General features: G+C 40.3%; 1 protein-coding gene across 2 annotated transcripts in view; it reads right to left on the reverse strand.

Annotated features, from left to right (window-relative positions):
* Positions 1-8,212, reverse strand: part of ITPRID1 (ITPR interacting domain containing 1) — a 57,905-nt gene extending 49,693 nt beyond the window's left edge. Inside the window, exon 1 of one of the 2 annotated variants that reach the window (XM_089532640.1) lies at positions 8,178-8,212. The gene's annotated coding sequence lies outside the window, so the exon portion shown is untranslated. Of the gene's footprint in view, positions 1-1,905; positions 2,227-8,177 lie in introns of those variants that run through there. The other variant, XM_089532639.1, reaches the window with a different exon arrangement.
* Positions 8,213-17,828: the final 9,616 nt, after the last annotated feature.

Raw genomic sequence — 17,828 nt, forward strand, 5'->3', positions numbered from 1 at the left:
TAGGCCAGAGAAGGACAACAAAGATTGCTATGTTTTATACCATCTTTGTGGCTGTACCTTCCATGCCTGCTTGATATGCACAAACTAGAGCATTTCCGGTTTGCTCCTTGCTTGGGAAAAAAGGCCTCTCCTGGGCTTACATTGGTCTCAGGAAGGTGAAATTGTCTCTTGTGGTTTCATAGAGGTGTAGGGAGGGCTTTTGGATGGAAAAAACATAATGTTTTTAAGAAAGTAAAACATTAAGCCAATTGTCCCTGAAGTCTAAAGTAAGAGGTAGGGCCCGTGAAGGTTCCATATGTCCCCACTCCTGGACTAGATGTTTGGAAGAAGAGCATAAATAGGCTCTAGACTGACATTTCTGTGTTGACTGGGCCATTGGCCAAGGAGCACCAAAGTGATTCTTGCATAAGCATGTTATCTGACTAGAATCCTTGTGCAACTGGATTCTAATCATGTGGAGCTATAGACAAGTGAGCAGTGGCAACTGGTGGCTTTAGGCATTAGAAACAGTTAATCTGCTCCATATTTTAGACTGAGAGTCTAAAGGAGCTATCCAAGGCATTGAATCTTACTCCCAAAATTAGTTCTGCACCTTGTATTGTATAACCTCTTAAGCTTTAGACTAAAACCAAGAATGGCTCCACTGCTTCTTTCACATGACAGCTGCTGGCTGCCACTGCAAACCAGTAATCCTTTACAGATACTCCAATTGTTCAGGAGATGATGTGAACAGGAGCTGCCAGGCACACTGGTTATGTGCTCAGTTAAGGTCCACTCCTCCCCCCTCCATGCTTTATCCATGTGTAAAAGACCCTCTGTGAAAAGAAGTAACATAGTCTTGATGCTGTAAAAGTTACTCTGCTGAAATAAAGTAGCTTTTAAAGGGTTAGGAGCAGGCCAGGTGGAGTCTGAAACTAGCAGCCAGAATCAGCACTCATCTTGGATTTGTTTATTATATGACAAAATCTGATGTGTAGCTATTCAAAAGATCAGGGTGAATTTCCAGCATGAGGAGCTATTAAAATGTCATCTGTTTCCTGCAAGCATTTCCTCTTAATTCAGAAGCCATGCATAAGAAAGTGGAAGGTAAAGCTTGCATTTCAGTTCAAAACTAGAGGAAATATTAACAACAAAATAACTATATGTAATTTATTGTAAATCTTAAAGAACAAATAGGGGTTCAGAATATTAGATACAGACTTTTTCTTCACCACCAGCATCTTCATGTCAGAATCTACCAGATGGTTCTGACTAGAGTTTTGTACCATCAGTGATCCAAATTCTATCCAAGCATCTAGGAATCAGTGCAACAGTGTCATTGTGGCATTTTCCAAGCAGTGTCACATTCTGTAATTGTCCTGTTTTGATCCTGTCTGTGGTGATTTCATTCAGGTCTTTTTCTGTCCATTTGGAATTACTCCCAGAGTACTACAGGAAGTACAGTTATTTTATTTTATTTCGCTAGAGGTACTGAATCTCAGTTTGCATAACTTCATATTTAATATTTTCCCTGTCTAGCCTAGTGGTAAAGTAAGCATGTCAAGGAAGCATATTGGTTATAACAAATCATCATCATCATCATCATCATCATCATCATCATCATCATCATCATCTCCTGTTGTATGCCCAAAAGGTTTCACATGAAGCTATTTCAACAACTAAATAGTTTATTAAGTTCCATTAAGACCAGTGAAAGAGAGTTACATCCCAGTAAATATAACAGCCTGGAAGGAAGCCCCATGATGGACAACAGAATACAAATATAAGATTTCATTTCTCTCACTGAAAACGTTTGTTAAGAAGCATCCCTTTAAAGGAGATCTAAGAATGAGCAAAAGCTGAAAAGACTTGGCAAAAGTTAACACAAACATTATGGATATGAAGAAGAGTTGTCAAAATTGTTACCAAGACAGAATAAAGTCCTTGGAAGATTTCTCAGTCCAGTCTGTGTTGTTTTCTGCAGCTGCTGTGGATGGACAATGGGGCAATCCTTGCTAGTCTGGTGCCTTGAGATCTGTATTTTTCCACAGACCCTTGGGATGAAATGGCAAGGTAAAGGAACTTGTGTTCCTGGACTGCCTTACCAAACCCCATTGAATTACAAACCCTTCCATAAAAGGCCAAAAAGGGCTTTTGGCCAAACACTATGTTTGGGTTGACAGTTAGAATGGATGATTGGATGGATTGTTGTTTCCTTGCCCTCTCAGCAAAAGGAAGGGTAGGACAAGTAGTCGTCAAAGTTGCAATCATGTGGAGAGTTGGGGAGAATATGCTGGAGAAAAGGAAGGCGGGGACTGAACTGAAGCAGACTGGAAAACAGGAACTCCTCTCTGCTCTCATTCCAAAGCAAGACACTGTTGTCCCTATAAAGCAGCTTGGCCTTTTGGGGAAGGGTTATGCTCCAATAAGGAAGTAATGCAAACTTATCCCTCCCCCATTTTTTGGTTGCCATGGTTATAGTGCTGTCTGATACAAAGCCCTCCAAATTTGCATTGCAAAGCAACTGCAAGCAATGAAGGACACACAACTTGATATTCTGCATGCAGACAGCCCAAAGAACTTTTCGTTTGAGAGCTGGCAAGTAGAGCAGGGCATCATAAGAGCTTATCAGAAGGACTTCCAAACAGAATCATAATTTAGGAGCCTTGTAATCTTGGTTTAATTCATAACAGGCAGGTGTAGCTGTGCATTGGTGTGCATCTGTTTTAATTTGTCCCCACTTCCTACTCAAACTCCTATGCTAAATAAGGAGTTTTATGTACAAATCAAATGTGATTTCACATCTGGAAGAATGTTGTTGTTGTTAACTACTCTCGAATCGACTTCGACTCAGGATGTCTCGTGGATGAGATCTTTCCAAGAACTGATGACCTCCAATGCTCTCCTCAGGTCCTGCAGGCTCAGGCCTAAGGCCTCTCTGGAGATTATGGGGCAGAAAGCATCCTTATCCTGTCCTTTTCCCATCACGATTGCATGATTGAGATGAAGATTTTCACACAATGGTGTACAAATCCCATTCTTATCCCACCAATGAAGTGCCATGATCCTGTAGGTTTGTAATAACACTTTCTCCCATCATTAACCCACCGAAAGCATGAATGGAACATTATTACCGCAGGTGCAAATGTTTTAGTCCAACTTTCTGGCATGTGGTCTCCCTCTCTTTGTACTACCCTCTACCTTTCCTAGCATTATAGCATTTTCCAATTATTCATACCTTCTCATGTTGTGGCCAAAATACGACAGCCTCAGTTTAGTCATCCTGACTTCCATGGAGAGTTCAGGCTTGATCTGTTCTCAACCCCATTTGCTTGTCTTCTTGGCCATCCACAGTATCCTTAGGACTCTTCTCCAGCACCACATCTCAAATGAGTTGATTTTCTTTCTGTTGGTTTTCTTTAATGTCCAGTTCTCACATCCATATATGTGAATACGATGGCTTGAACAATCCTCACTTTAGTATTCAGAGTTATCATTACACTTTAGGATCTTTTCCAGTTCTTTCATAGTTGCCTTTCCCAAACCCAATCTTCTTTTAATGTCTTAACTGTAGTCTCCATTCTGATCAATGTTTGATCCAAGGTATGGGAACTCTTTGACTATTTCACTTTTCTCATTATCTAAGATGTATCCTTGCAGGTCTTTCATAGTCATTATTTTTGTTTTCTTAATGTTCAGCATTAAGCCTGCCTTGTCACTTTACTCCTTGACCCTCTTCAGTAATTGCTCCAAGTCTTTATTGGTTTCTGACAGCAGTATTGTATTGTCTACATATGTTAGGTTGTTAATGTTCCTTCCTCGGAGCTTCACTTCTCCTGCCTCTGAGTCCTGCTCCCAGCTCTGCATGCAATATTTTCTTCATACAGGTTGACCAAATAGGGTAATAGGATGCAGCCTTGCCTGACCCCTTTGCTGCCTGTGAACCATTCTCTTTCTCCATATTCAGTTCTGATGGCAGCCTCTTGTCCTAGGTACAAGTAACACATCAGGACAATCAAATCCTTTGATACTTTCTTATTTTTAATAGCTTTCCATAGCTTTTGGTGAGCTACAACATGCCCGCATTATAGCCGGGCGCACCACATCAGCTTCCAGCGTAAGATATGTAGACAATATAATATTGCTGGTGTGTGCTGGAAAAACTCCTCTTGAGCCCTGGAAGATGTAATGGGGCATGCGCCCGCAGTGCACACACCACAGCATGCCGTGTACACAAGCCCCATTACTTCTAATGGGGCTTCTAATGGGGCTCGAGCATACACCTTTTTCCTCTTACGCAGGGGGGTCTGGAATGGATTCCTGTGTAAGGGAAGGGCACACTGTATTTTGTAGTCAATAAAGCACATGCAGCTTTTCTTTTGGAAAAAGAATTCCCTGGTGCACTCCATTATCCATCATATGTTTGCAATGTGATCCCTCATCCCTCTTCCTTTCTTGAATTCAGCCTGCATCTCTGGGCTTTCTTGCTCCATGTATGGTAGAAGTCATTGTTGAAAAATTTTGAACATGACTTTTCTTGTGTGGGAAATTAGTGCAATTGTCCTATAGTTACTGAAATCTTTTGTGTCTCCTTTTTGTGTATAGGAATATACTGTATATTGATTGCTCCCAATCTGTGGGCCACTGCTTTGTTTTTCATATATGTTGGCAGGTTTTAGTTAGAACTGAAGTTGATTCTGTATCTGTGGATTGTAGCAGCTCTATGGGTATGCATCTGTTCCTGGTGATTTGTTTTTCCCATTTTCTTTGAGTGTGGCTTTCATGTTGCTTTCCATGATTTGGGGTTCATGTTTGTACATTTCTTCTTCTTTTGTGTCATTTGTCCTTTCATATTTTTATATAGCTCTTCTGTGTATTATTTCCATTTTTTTAAATTTCATCGTGGTCATGTATTATGTTCCCCTTCTGATTGTAGAGCACCCCTACCCTTGGTTTCATATTCCAAAAGGAAAGGACTTGAGATTTCAACAGTTCAAATGTGGGAAGACCTTCTCCTGACAGATTTGTCCACTTGGCCCCAGGACTTTCAGGGCTTAGCACTTTAAAAGCCTGGCTTTGCATCCCAGATTATTCACTCATGTTTGTCTTGCATTTTAGGTGGCCAGCTTTCTCTCTCTCTCTCTCTCTCTCTCTCTCTCTCTCTCTCTTTGGAGACAGATACAACCTACTGATGTTGGCTGATTCAAACGGGGGACAATTTTCTTTCAGTTCTTTTTTTGGAATTTTTTTTATCAATATTCATAAATCCTGAGCAGCCATGGCCATGAGGAACTCGAAAGGTGGGGTAGTGGCGGCGGCTGCCTCCCATGTCCCATGTGGCCATGGCCACGCAGGACTTGGAAGGCCAGGGGAGCTGCTGAGAGAGCTGAGTGCATCCCTTACATTGCTGCCATGGTGCCATGATGAAGATGGTGCCTGGCAGAGGAGTGAGGGAAGGGCCTGTGCTCCCTGTGCTCTGCCACTTGCCCCATCCACCCTCCTGGGCTCCTTCTCTCTGTTGCACCCAGTGTGTCCATGTGTGTGCCCTGGCCACAGAAGAAAGAGGCATGGAAGGAGGGAGGGTGGAGTACTGCAGGCCAAGGTCCATAGCGAGTCCCCCAGGGGCCACAATGGTGGTGGCAGAATCTGCCTCCCTCTCCAGCCTCTCCCTGGCCATATCTCTCTGTGGGCTAGAGATAATAGCATTTTCCCACTTTTACAGAGGTCCTATAAAACCCCTAACCCCCATTAATATGGAAGGCTGACATATAAAGATCTAGACAACCCAGGTCCAAGCTAGATAGTATTCCCATATGACTCTATCTAGATTTTGAAATTTAGTTAATCTTATTCTGAACAACATTGAATCCCAATTTTGGAGGAAAGGTGAGATATAAATCAACCCAACAAAGGTGCCCTGTGACCAGAAAAGCACTGACAATGTCATTTCCAAGCACCCCAATCTCAAGGTTTTGGAAAAGTTTTGCTTAAGGTTGTAGTATTTTGGGGTCATATTTTGTCATTAATGACCATAGAAGTGAATTTGAAAGAGCACTTATGGTCTTGCGTCTTGCAAGACCATAAGTGCTAAACAAGATGCTGGGCAATGTTTTTGTGTGTAAAGAAAGGAAGCAGGAAAAGATACCAAGGAAATTCAAACATTCTAGATGTTAACAGTTTTCAATGTCTCACTCTTAAGAATGCTAAAAATTTGAGAAATGAATGAAAATTTCATTGGGGGATATAAATCTTATTTGGGAGAAATGTGCTCATTTTGCCCGTCCTCAGAGTTACAGGCCTGGATCCCCAGCACAGAACACAGAGACATACAGACAGACATTGATACGGTTAGGAACTGCTTCTTTAAAGTATCAAGGATGTGGGAATGCTGGGATTAATATGGTGTAATTTTGAGAGGTTTGCTCATATATATATCTTTCTTTTTAAAAAAGAAACTTTCCAAGTATATATATGTATATATATGCAAAAGAGAAGAGGACCTGTGCAACTTTAGTAGCTATGAAAAGATGGAATTTCAGTAGGTCTAGCTTGTCATGCAAGTGTCACCTACTCTTTCAAGGGAGCCCATGGAAGTGTGGTTCCCACAAACCTATTACTGTATAGTGGAAAGGGCACCAGAATGTTCCCCTCAGATCACTCAAGAAGTAGACAGCATAGAAAAAAAAATTTGGACTGGTTTACAGAATCCCACAGTCAGCATGGACAATATTAATAATATAACTGTTATTGTCAACGACTATTTTCTATATCTAAATTTGGTGTGATCTCTGTGTCAGCATTCCACTTTCACCTTCCAAGTCACCAATGGGTTTCCATGGCTGAACTCTGATCTCAAACCATTGCACCACACTGGCTCTCATGGTATACACAAAGCAAAGAGAAACAAAGCCATCGCATTGACGTTTGTCACTGGAAAGCGAATACAGCACAAAACATACTCAGCCTTCTTATAAGATGCAAAAGATGATCACCTTCTATGACAATTTTGTTCTCTAACCAAAGCCATACTTTCCATAAAGAGGACATGACAGCAATATTGCATTGAGCCTTCCTGCCTGATCCATCATGTTCTCTTGGAACTAAATCTCATTGCTTCCATTTAGGGTTATTCTCAAATAAATGCATATAAAACAGTAAAGGAAAAACTCTATGAACCCACTTAAGTTTGGAAGATGACTTGGAAAGTTTCTTTTGTAAAAAGAAAGATTTGTTATCATTATTACAATTTTTTATATGTGTTACGCTACTCATAACATGAAGACACCAGTGTTATCAGTCATGATAATATTATGAAAAGGAATATGCGCTTATTACAACCCAAATTGCATAATCATTTTAACTGTTCCTTCTAGGCTCCAGTGATATGGCCAGATGCAAAAGAGGACACAGCTCCTATATTTTCAATATTTGTGAAACAGATGAAATTTCAGCAGATTCAGTAGTTACACTGCATGTTAATATATCCTATTCTTCACAGTTATTAAAAGCAAGGGAACCATGTCCTTTTTTGTATCTGGGCACAGTACACTTCAGTTCACCAGCTGTCTCCTATAAGATCAATAACACTGACATTATGATTTTCACTGGCTATAAGAATATTAATTAACACCCAAGATCATGATCCTGCTATGAATTTCAACATTTGAATTTCCTCATTTGATTCAAACTGAAATGGAATGTTAATGTTGCCATTTTTATTACCTATATTTATATATGAATGTTGGTTTCCTTCTTAATCTCCCAATTGCCTTTAAATGTGGTTTAAATTTATTTTCAACAACAATAATATTCCTTTGTTTCTCCCAACTATATTATATCTGTAAATAGAAGGCACTAGTAGTTTGGATCTCAAGGTGAAACAATAATAAAGGCTTGACTTGTAGTGGGTGCTGGTCATTTTTATAACTACACTCCATTAAAACCTTGTGCAGCCAAAGAAAAAGCAAGCAAGCAAGCAACTCTAATCAACTACTCCAAAATAAAGAGCTTTACCTACTGAAGTTTGTCACCTCCATGTTTTTCTTAGGGCTTATGCTGAGACAGGAATCTAGCTGATAAATCTCCACGGAAGAACATTCCATCACTTGTTAGCTAAAAGACGGCACTGAAAATGAAGTGCTTTGTGGTGTAGTTCTTAGAGGAAACTCAGGACAAGGTGAAAACAAACATTTGCCTACCTTGCACTGACAGCTGACATTTTCATAATCCAGGACCGCCCCATGTCTAAAGCAAAACCTGTTTTTCAAATCTCTTTTATCTAGTATCATTTAGATAAGAGCAGGAAAAATGAGGAGGGCTTTGCTCATTCAGGTATAAACAGTGCACAGAAGGGGAGTGAAAGCACATCGGATGAAGCAAACTCAATTGTAATGTATTATGTAATGTAAACCCAGGATATGTTACCTGAAGTTTTTGTTGTTGTCCGTCAGATAACTTTATGACTATGCTAGAAGACAGGAAGCAATTGACGATTTTCAACAAGTAAGATTCCAGAGACTGGAGTAGATGGTGTACGAAAGCTAATGCTGCCAACTTCTTTCTTTCAGTTAGTCTCAAAGGTGCTACAAGATCTCTCTACATACTGATTCTACAGACTAACACAGCTATATCTTTCAATGGTTACTGAGGTTCCACTGAGGCTTATAGTTCATGGATCAATATTAGAAGCAGGAGTATGGATAGTAGGAGAGGCATTATTGCAGTATCCCATCTTTTTCCCAGTCCAGGACTCAAGGCAGCTTACGGAGTTAAACCAGCTACTGCTAAAAATTTCACATGGTACAAAAGTTTTAAATATTATTGAATTTTCAATAGAATTAAAAGCAGAACAAACATGACTGAGAACTAGCATTGCATAGTGGTTTGAGAGTTGGACTAGGACATTGGGAGACCAGGGATCATAGAAACCCACTGGTTTTGACTTTGGTCAAATCACATCCTTTGAGCCTCAGAGGAAGGTAAAGGCAAACCCCTTCTGAATGAGTTCTGCCAAGAAAACACATGATAAATTCACCTTACAGTCACCATATGTCAGAAATTACTTGGAGGCACACAACAACAACAACAACAACAACAACATCCATGACCATTAGAAAGAAAAACAACAAATACACCATGCAGTACATTATAAAATGACCACAATACTGTGAGGTAGGTCAGATTGAGAGTTTGTGGCCCAAGTTCAACCAGTGGACCTGGTGCCTCAGTGTACACTATAACCTGGACTTCCCAATTTTCTCTCCAACCACTGTATCACTAGAAAAAACAGAAACAAAATCTGGTACTTTCCAGTCTTGTAAAATCAGTCTTGATGCACTCCAGGTTACTTCACAGGATTGATGAAAGGATGAAGTAGAATAAATTCCATTTATATTTCTCCAACTTCCTTAGGAAGAGCAATGGATAAGAATGCAAGCACAAAATATATAATGTCCTCACATTACATCTACAGTCAGGTGCTGGATTTTTCTTTTCATTTGTTTCAAGGACAGGAACTCTGCAAGGAGAAAAGCTGGCAACTCAGGATGTGGCATTTGTTGTTTTTTTATTATTCTTAATTTGATAGTGTTTGCCTTTCAAAGTAGGGTGGTATAAATTACTCACAACTTTGTTCCTGAACTGATGTGGCCAGGAAATAAGATAAAATTTTGGTTAGCTCCTAACCTCATGTGGGATATTTAAATGTGGGACATGGATCAAGAGACTAATGAGGAAATTAATATATAGGTATGTAACAGAGAGCTCTCTCAGATGCAAGAACAAGCAAGCAATCAGACATGTGGAAACTATTTCAAAATTTTCATACAAGCAGGAAAAAAACCCATACAACTGTGTTTTTGGGCGATTGAAGGCCACCAGTAAGTCAAGATTAAGCACTTAAAGCTCTAATGATATGAAGAAAGATTTAAAGTGCATGCTCAACAGTTATGATCTACATAGCTCTGTAATGTTTGGGTTCAGGCTATTCACAGGGGTGTGATTTCCAGTATATGAGCCCATTGGAGCTTTAAGGTTTTCTGGAGAGGACCTTCTCAGTGGCGTTCCTAAGGGAGTGCCATGGTGTGGTCTACACCAGGTGACACCCCAGAAGGGGGATGATACCCAGTTGGGTCCTCCTCCCTGTGCACTAGCCCCACACTTCCCCTTGTGCCACCGCCACACACTCTCCCCCCACGCCATTCCCATGCAGTATCCCTGTACTCCCTTCTGCATGTGCTTCCACCGTGCCATCCCTGTGTGTGCTGTTGTCCCCATGCTCCACTCCTTGTATGCTCCCCCCATGCTATACCTGCATGCATGCTCCCCCTGCATGCCATTACATCCTTTTCATCATCAGGAATAGCACAGCACACATTCCCTCCCCTATGAGCCATGCCCAGAAGCCCCACCCCCAGAAGCTCTGCCCTGAAAGCCCCACCTCTGGAAGCCCTGCCCCCTGAACCAGGTGACACCCATTGCGGGAATGCCACTGACTCTTCTCTCTGTCCCACTGCTTTCCCGGGCTCATTTAGTAGGAACAGGGGAGAGGGCCTTCACATCCTAGGCTGGGATCATGTCTGCACAGACCAGAATACTCCAGGACTAGCCTAGAGTATGCTGGCCCTGAAGCTGCATCAAAGACCTTTAATTACCTGCGCTGTCTGGTGGTGCCAGGCAGCTGTTTGCATGCTTGTCTCACTGTACCTTCCTCTGCTGCCAGTGGTGGCATGAGTTGCTCCCCATGTGGCGGTAAATGTGGTACTCTGCATTGATCACATTGCTAGGTATCTCATTCTGATCTCTGTGGAAGCAACTTGTACTAGCGGGGGGGCAGGTGGCACAGTGGGACACATTGTAAACAGCCATCCAGCATCACTGGGTTCTGGATTTTTTGGAAAGATGCAGAGCAAAAGGTGAGTTTTTTAAAAAAAAAAATTGGTTTAAGGGTGGTACAACTTGAGTCAAGTGCAGAATGGTTCCCTATTGGAAAAGGGGTCAGACAAGGTTACATTCTATCACCCTACCTCATCAACTTGTATGCAGAAAATATTATATAAACAGCAGGTTTAGACTCAAAAAAGAAAGGAGTGAAGATAGGCGGAAGGAACATCAACAATATAAGATATATGGATGACACCATACTATATAGACTTGGAACAATTTCTAAGGAAGGTCAAGGAAGAAAGTGCAAAGCCAGGATTACCGCTGAGCATTAAAAACAAGCAAAAATGATGACCATGAAGGATGTACACAAACTGAGCCTAAAGAACAAGGAAATCAAAATAGTTAAAGATTTCCTGTACCTTGGATTAAATGTTGATCAGAATGGAGATTGCAGTCAAGAAATAAGAAGAAGACTAGAAATGGAAAGGGCAGCCATAAAAGAACTCAACAAGATCATAAAGTGTAAAGATATACAACTGGGCATCAAAGTTAGAATTGTCCAAGCCATTGTATTCCCCAACACATTGTATTCCCCAACACATGTGTGCTTGTGAAAGCTGAAGAGTGAAGAAAGCTGACAGAAAGAAAATCAAATCATTTCAGATGTGGTACTGGAGAATAGGGCTGAGAATATCATAGATATCCCAAAAGACAAATGGATGTGTCCTTGAACAAATCAGACCTGAGCTGTCTCTGAAAGCCAAGATGATCAAATTGAGGCTGTTATACTTTGGCCACATCATGACAAGGCATGACTTATTAGAAAAAGATAATAATGTTAGGAAAGGTAGAGTGCAGTAGAAAGAGAGGTAGACCACATGCCAGATGGATAGACACAATCAGGGAGGTAATGGACCTAAATTTGCAGGACCAAAGCAGAGCAGTGGAGGACAGGGAGTCCTGGAGATGTCTCAGCTGCAGGGTCGCCATGAGTTGGAGCTGACTCAAGAGCAGTTAAGAACAATAACTTCACAAATGATCATTTCACATTCTTCAGAACCCTTCATCAGGCAGAATGATAGAAAGCCTACAGTACAGGGAGAAACAAAAAGTCAAAAAATAACTGCAAGTGGAGAACTTGCAGTGTGAGATAGGCTTCTCATTGCCCCTGCTAATTTAAGGCCCAATACAGATAACCAAAAGTGCTGTCATAAGGCTGATTTTAGGGCTCCAGAGGGCTGGGCGTCCATACCCGCCCAGCCCTTCTAGCGGAGCCCATGCACCATCTTGCCGGTGCCCCACCCACATGGGACACACGATGATGATGCATGGGCATCCGTGTGCCCAAATGGCACTTGCCGGAAGTGGCGGTATCAACTAGTGCAAGTGCCATTATGGCGCTCCTAAAAAGAAGCTGCTCGAGGCAGCTTCTTTTTAGAGCGTGTGTTGGTACTATGTGGTGCGGCTGCTGGGGCACCGATAAGGGAAAAGACGGGCAGCATGGAGCCGCCCGTCTGTCGAGCCCCTAAATTAACAAATTGTTGTGGGTTTTCTCCATTTAGTCCTTTTTCCCAGGAGGGTAGGATTAAGCTGGACACCCTTGTCCTCAATTTCATTGAAGTCTTTTATTTCTCCCCTGATGTCTATATGGAAAATCTGCTTCCATTTGAGGGAATGTTTTGTCATAACAACCAGATTATGAGCTGGTTCTGCTTATACTTTTTGTCTCTGTTCCTCCCTTTCTACAACCACCATTTCCCCTATAAAGCAGAAATAAAGCAGTTTGACATCACTTATTGCCATGACTCTGACCTACAGAATCCTGGGATTTGCAGTTTGATAAGGCACACTTCTGACCTTACTCACATACCTCATCAAACTATACATTCTGATATTGCACAGGATGGAGTCATGACAGTTTAAGTGGTATCAAACGGCTTTATTTCTGCATCCCAAAGAGTGTTCTCATTCTGTTAAAGTCAGGCATGCTTTCCTTCCAAAATCCCATTACTATGTAACCACCCTTTCTGTTTTTCTTTTTCAATTTTCATTCAAAATGTAGTGAAAAAATACAATCATAACTAGTCTGTTTCTGGATGAGTTCTTAGATTATCTTTTAAAATAATAAAAAAAGATACACCTGTTAATCTGTGAAAATTCTTTGTCTCCAAAGCGTTATCTTCCTCTTGTTTCCTTCTGGCCTTATTTTGGATCCAGTCCTTTTGGCACCAAATTCATTGTTTGAGGAAGCAGTAAACCTGGTAGCAAAGTATAAAAAAGATAAACATAACTGTGTAGAAGGAAGAATTTAGATTTGACTTTTCTCCACCTTCTCTTGTAGTATTACAACATACTCAGCAGGACTTGCTAGCTTTTCCTCATTTACAGAGCTGTCATAGATGCAGTGTCCCTATCCACTATTAAGTTAAATCACTCTATAATAACAATAATAAATAAATATAATTATTGATTATATTTACATTCCTAATGTATGCATTCATATGCCCCTTTAACCTTTCAGGCAAGGTAAGAAAGGGAGGCTTGCTAATATGTACCAGGTTACTATGATACTCAAAGGCTTCTCCAAATGTCCTAAAAATAAAAGATTGCAGACTCTCTCTATTCTTCTTCCTCCTTTTCTCCCTTTGCCCTCTTTTCTATCTCTGTGGCTGCTGCCACACTGCAAAAATAATGCAGTTTGACACTGCTTTGACTATCATGGCTCCAGCCTACAGAATCCTGGGGTTTGTAGTTTGTTGTGGCACCAGAGCTCCCTGACAGAGAAGTCTAAATATCTCACAAAAATATAAATCCAGAATTCTATAGCACAGAGTTATAGAATCATAGACTCATACAGTTGGAAGAGACCACAAGGGCCATCCACTCCAACTCCCTGCCATGCAGGAACTCACAAACAAAGCAGTCCCGACAGATGGCAATCCAGCCTCTGTTTAAAGACATCCAAAGAAGGGAGCTTTCCCCGCTGTCAAACAGCTCTTACTATTAGGAAGTTCCTCCTAATGTTGAGGTGGAATCTCTTTTCCTGTAGCTTGCATCCATTGTTCCGGGTCCTATTCTCTGCAGCAGCAGAAAAAAAGCATGCTCCATCCTCAATATGACATTCCTTCAAATATTTAAACAAGGCTATCATATCACCAAAGGTCTGGTGGGGTAGTTTAGGTTGACAGATGAAGACTGGTCCAAGATAACTCTGTGAGCTCCATGGCTGAGTAGAAACTTGTACCCTAGTCTTTCTACTCCTAGTTGAATACCTTAACCTGAATGCAATGCTGGATGCCAATGGCAACAATTCCCATTAATGTCAACTGAGCAAAAATATTCTCTGCAGATTTTGCTTCATCTGGAATACAAGTTTTATTTCTCTCTCCCATTCTCTCTCTCTCTATAGATACATATACACACATGCGCCTACATATTTGCATCCAATCAATACACACATATTCATCCACAGTGTTCCAAAGATATACTACCTCCTGGTGCCCTTTGCAAGAAATGCAAATAATGTGGTCTATAAATAAAGTGTACACTAATTAACACGCATGCATGCCAACTAAACAAATAAATGAAAGTATTGTTGATGAGGACCTAGCTCTTTGAAGCAAACCTGTTCTCATCAGAGCTATTTCTGGAACTCTATGCAAAACCACAAAAGCCTTTTTAGAATAACTCTGTTGCGAATATCAATCTCATCTTTGGAGGTGTGTTGTAGTAGCATGTGCTTCTCTAGGGAATAGTTAAAGGGGCATTAGAGCTATAATCCTCCTGTTTAAAATGCTTACATCTATATGGATGGAGGGCAAAAGTATGAAAACTGTTTTAAAGGAGAAGCTGGCTAACACACCAGAGCTTTGAAGGTGAAGACACCTTTTGGGACATGTGGTTCCCCACCAGTCAGTCCATAAAGGAACGTGGCTAAGCTGAAGACCCACCAGATTCACATTCTCTGTTCTGGAAAGGTATCTGCTGAAGACAAGAAGACTCCCTGAGCCCATTTTATAATTACATACTCTCCATAATGCTAGACCTTTCTTTTCTTTAGTTTTGTTTTAATGTTCTCTTATGTTAATTTAAATAAAAATTAAGTGTGTGTTAGGAGAGTTGTAGTTCTTCTGGAAGCTGGACTTATTTAGTCATATACATGGAAATAATCATCATCCCATGAAAAGACAGGTGCACAGACTGGGGGCACCTAGGTCCATCTCTGTCACCAGAGGCAAATGGAGTCACTGGACCTTTCCACACAGAGCACAGAAGTAGGGTCAGTTCGCATTGGTCGATGCGTATTCGCGTTATATCGCATTGGTGTTCCACACCTGTGAGCTCAGAATACGTATTGACCAATGCGATATGACGTGAATACTCTTTGGCCAATGCGTATTCATGGCTGGGTTCCGAACTGAAGGCAGCCGGCTCCTCTGTTTTGCGAGTCCGCAAAAATAATGAATTCATAGGATCCGTACTGATGGCCAGTGCGAAACCTCTGATTGTTTCAGAGTATTTGAGGCCAACTTTGACAGAATTAAACTGGGCACAGTAGTTTGCACATTGGTGACCTTCTGATTAGACTACTGCATTGCACTCTATGTGGGGCTGCCAGGTTTGAGTTAAAACAAACTGCGATTTCAGGCCTACCCAAGACTTTGTTTGGTGCCAAAAACTGACACACATTCTGTTGTAAGCTTAACTGGTAGTAAATTGATGCAGCAGACAGTGTACAGCAGAGGGAACATCAAAGTTCTTTAGCTGAAAAGTTAGGTTGCCCCTGGTAAGTATGGAAAGTTGGAGAATGGATAAAATATGGATAATTTAAGGCATATATTGCTGAAAAAACTGGAGTGGGGAACACTGATAATAATTAAACTGAATGGAGATATTATCTTCTACCACCAGGGGTCATTTTCACCCAATATGTAGACATCTTTATGCAAGAGGCCAAATTTTAGTATTGTGAGAAAGAGTTGTGTCATCATAATTTAAACTAAAAATTAGGCCATAATAATCCCAAGTAAATAATGAACTGTAAAACACAATAAATAACATTAAACACTGTTCCCAGTAGGCAATATAATCTCAGTGATGATAGCATTCCAGCCTTTGCCATAAGTGCATCTGGTAGAATTGTGTTGTTAAGCAACTGATCTAATCTGATTCGTTTTTCCCTGAGAATTGTTTTCTTTTTCTTGAACTTTGCCTGTGGAACACTAAAATGTATCAGTCTCAATATGAATGTACTGCGGGAAAAAGTGAGCCATCTGTTCCATGCCCTTTCCCAAGAATTGCTCCACCAACATAATGTGTGAAGCTTTGCACATTATGATGCTTTGAAGAACTGATGTTGTCCTCAGTGGCATCACTCTTAGGCTTCAATATTTACTAAGAACCTGGAACACATACTGGATTTACATGTGGATGCATGGACACATGGACAAGTAGATATTCAGCTAACATCTGTAAACCCATTTATACATTGTGAAGCCACTCAATGTACTTTCATGTGTTACCTTTCCCTTCTACTATGTCTGATTCTATTATTTGTCATTAAGGTTATCAGGCTTTGAAAGAAAGTGAAAATTTACAATTTGTAACAGTGTCAAATATAAATAGTCAACCATGGTGTGCCTCTTTAAGGACAGTGAACATAACTCTTCTATTGTGAAAGAAATCCACAATAATGTCATGAGAGGAAGATAGTATTTGTCTTGCCATTGTGTTATGTTTTGTTATTGTCTTATGTACATATGTACATTAAACAATTATATGTTTATTAAAATTGTTTAAAATTCTCATAATTTTTTTAAACACAGTGTTCAGATGAAGATAGAAAACAAAGAGCTTGACTTCTAAAAATATTGGTCGTTTCATTTATTTTTGATAATGATCTGTAGATATAATAATTTTGGATAATGACCTGTTGATATTATAATAACAATGCTCTTATTCTAGTTGTGCTGTTATTGTATGTTCGTGTTTCTCTGTGTTTGTTTTACTGTCTCAGTTTCTGTATTATAAATATTAGTTTGACATTAAGAAATTAAGGGGATACAGAGGTTTTTCCATCCCATTTTTCCACGTGTTGGAAAAGGTTTCAGCAGCATTAATACACCAATGGCAATAGAAATAACACATTATTATTTTTATAATTTCAAGTGTTCAGAATTCTTCACAAGTATTATTTAGTTGTTAACAGCATCCCTGTAAGGCAGGAGAGGCAGATGAACTGGATGTCACTGAGATAGTAGATCCACAATGGATTTCAGTTCAGACTTTTAAGGAGTGATCCAAAGCATTTTGGAATAGGATTCAGCACCTTAGATTATTCCTTTATAATTCAGACTAACACCTGGAGCTGGAGGATCTGGGAGTTATAGCCCCCAAACTTTGCAGAGCTCTGCTCTTTGGTATCTCTAAATTGATCACAAGTTCCTCCTTATCTGAATTCTTTGTGTGTCTCATTATTATATATTCATACACTTAGATAACCCAGTGTCAACAGCACTCCCATATATCCAAACTTCTGATTATCTGTATGTCCCTCAGGCTGTTTGGTTAATTTAGTTTGCATTGTATTTGGGAAGAAAAATAGTGCATCACACCTTCTAAGTTCATTAAAATGTACTACTTTGAAATTATGATTCACAAATTAATGCTTGGCAAAGTAACAAGATCCCAATTTCTCCTCGTTTTTACATTAAGGGCTGAAAAGGGAGTTGAAGAAGATTAATTACATTGCCTGCTAATCAATGCAAAGACATATTTTTCTGCTCCTCCACCTCATAATTTTTATTTCATCTAGTTTGAATTTTTTTAGGGTTGCCAGCTGTCCCAGTTTCACTGGGACAATCCTGGGTTTTGAAGGTACATCCCATCTGCTCTTGAAAATATTCCTGTTCACTGCTCTCCTGTAGACTATGTGCTTTCTGAGCAGCCAGGCAGCAAAGGACTGT

This window comes from Sceloporus occidentalis, unplaced genomic scaffold (assembly GCF_023333645.1).
Source record: "Sceloporus occidentalis isolate IW3139 unplaced genomic scaffold, rSceOcc1.0.p SCAF_7, whole genome shotgun sequence".
NCBI lineage: Eukaryota > Metazoa > Chordata > Lepidosauria > Squamata > Phrynosomatidae > Sceloporus > Sceloporus occidentalis.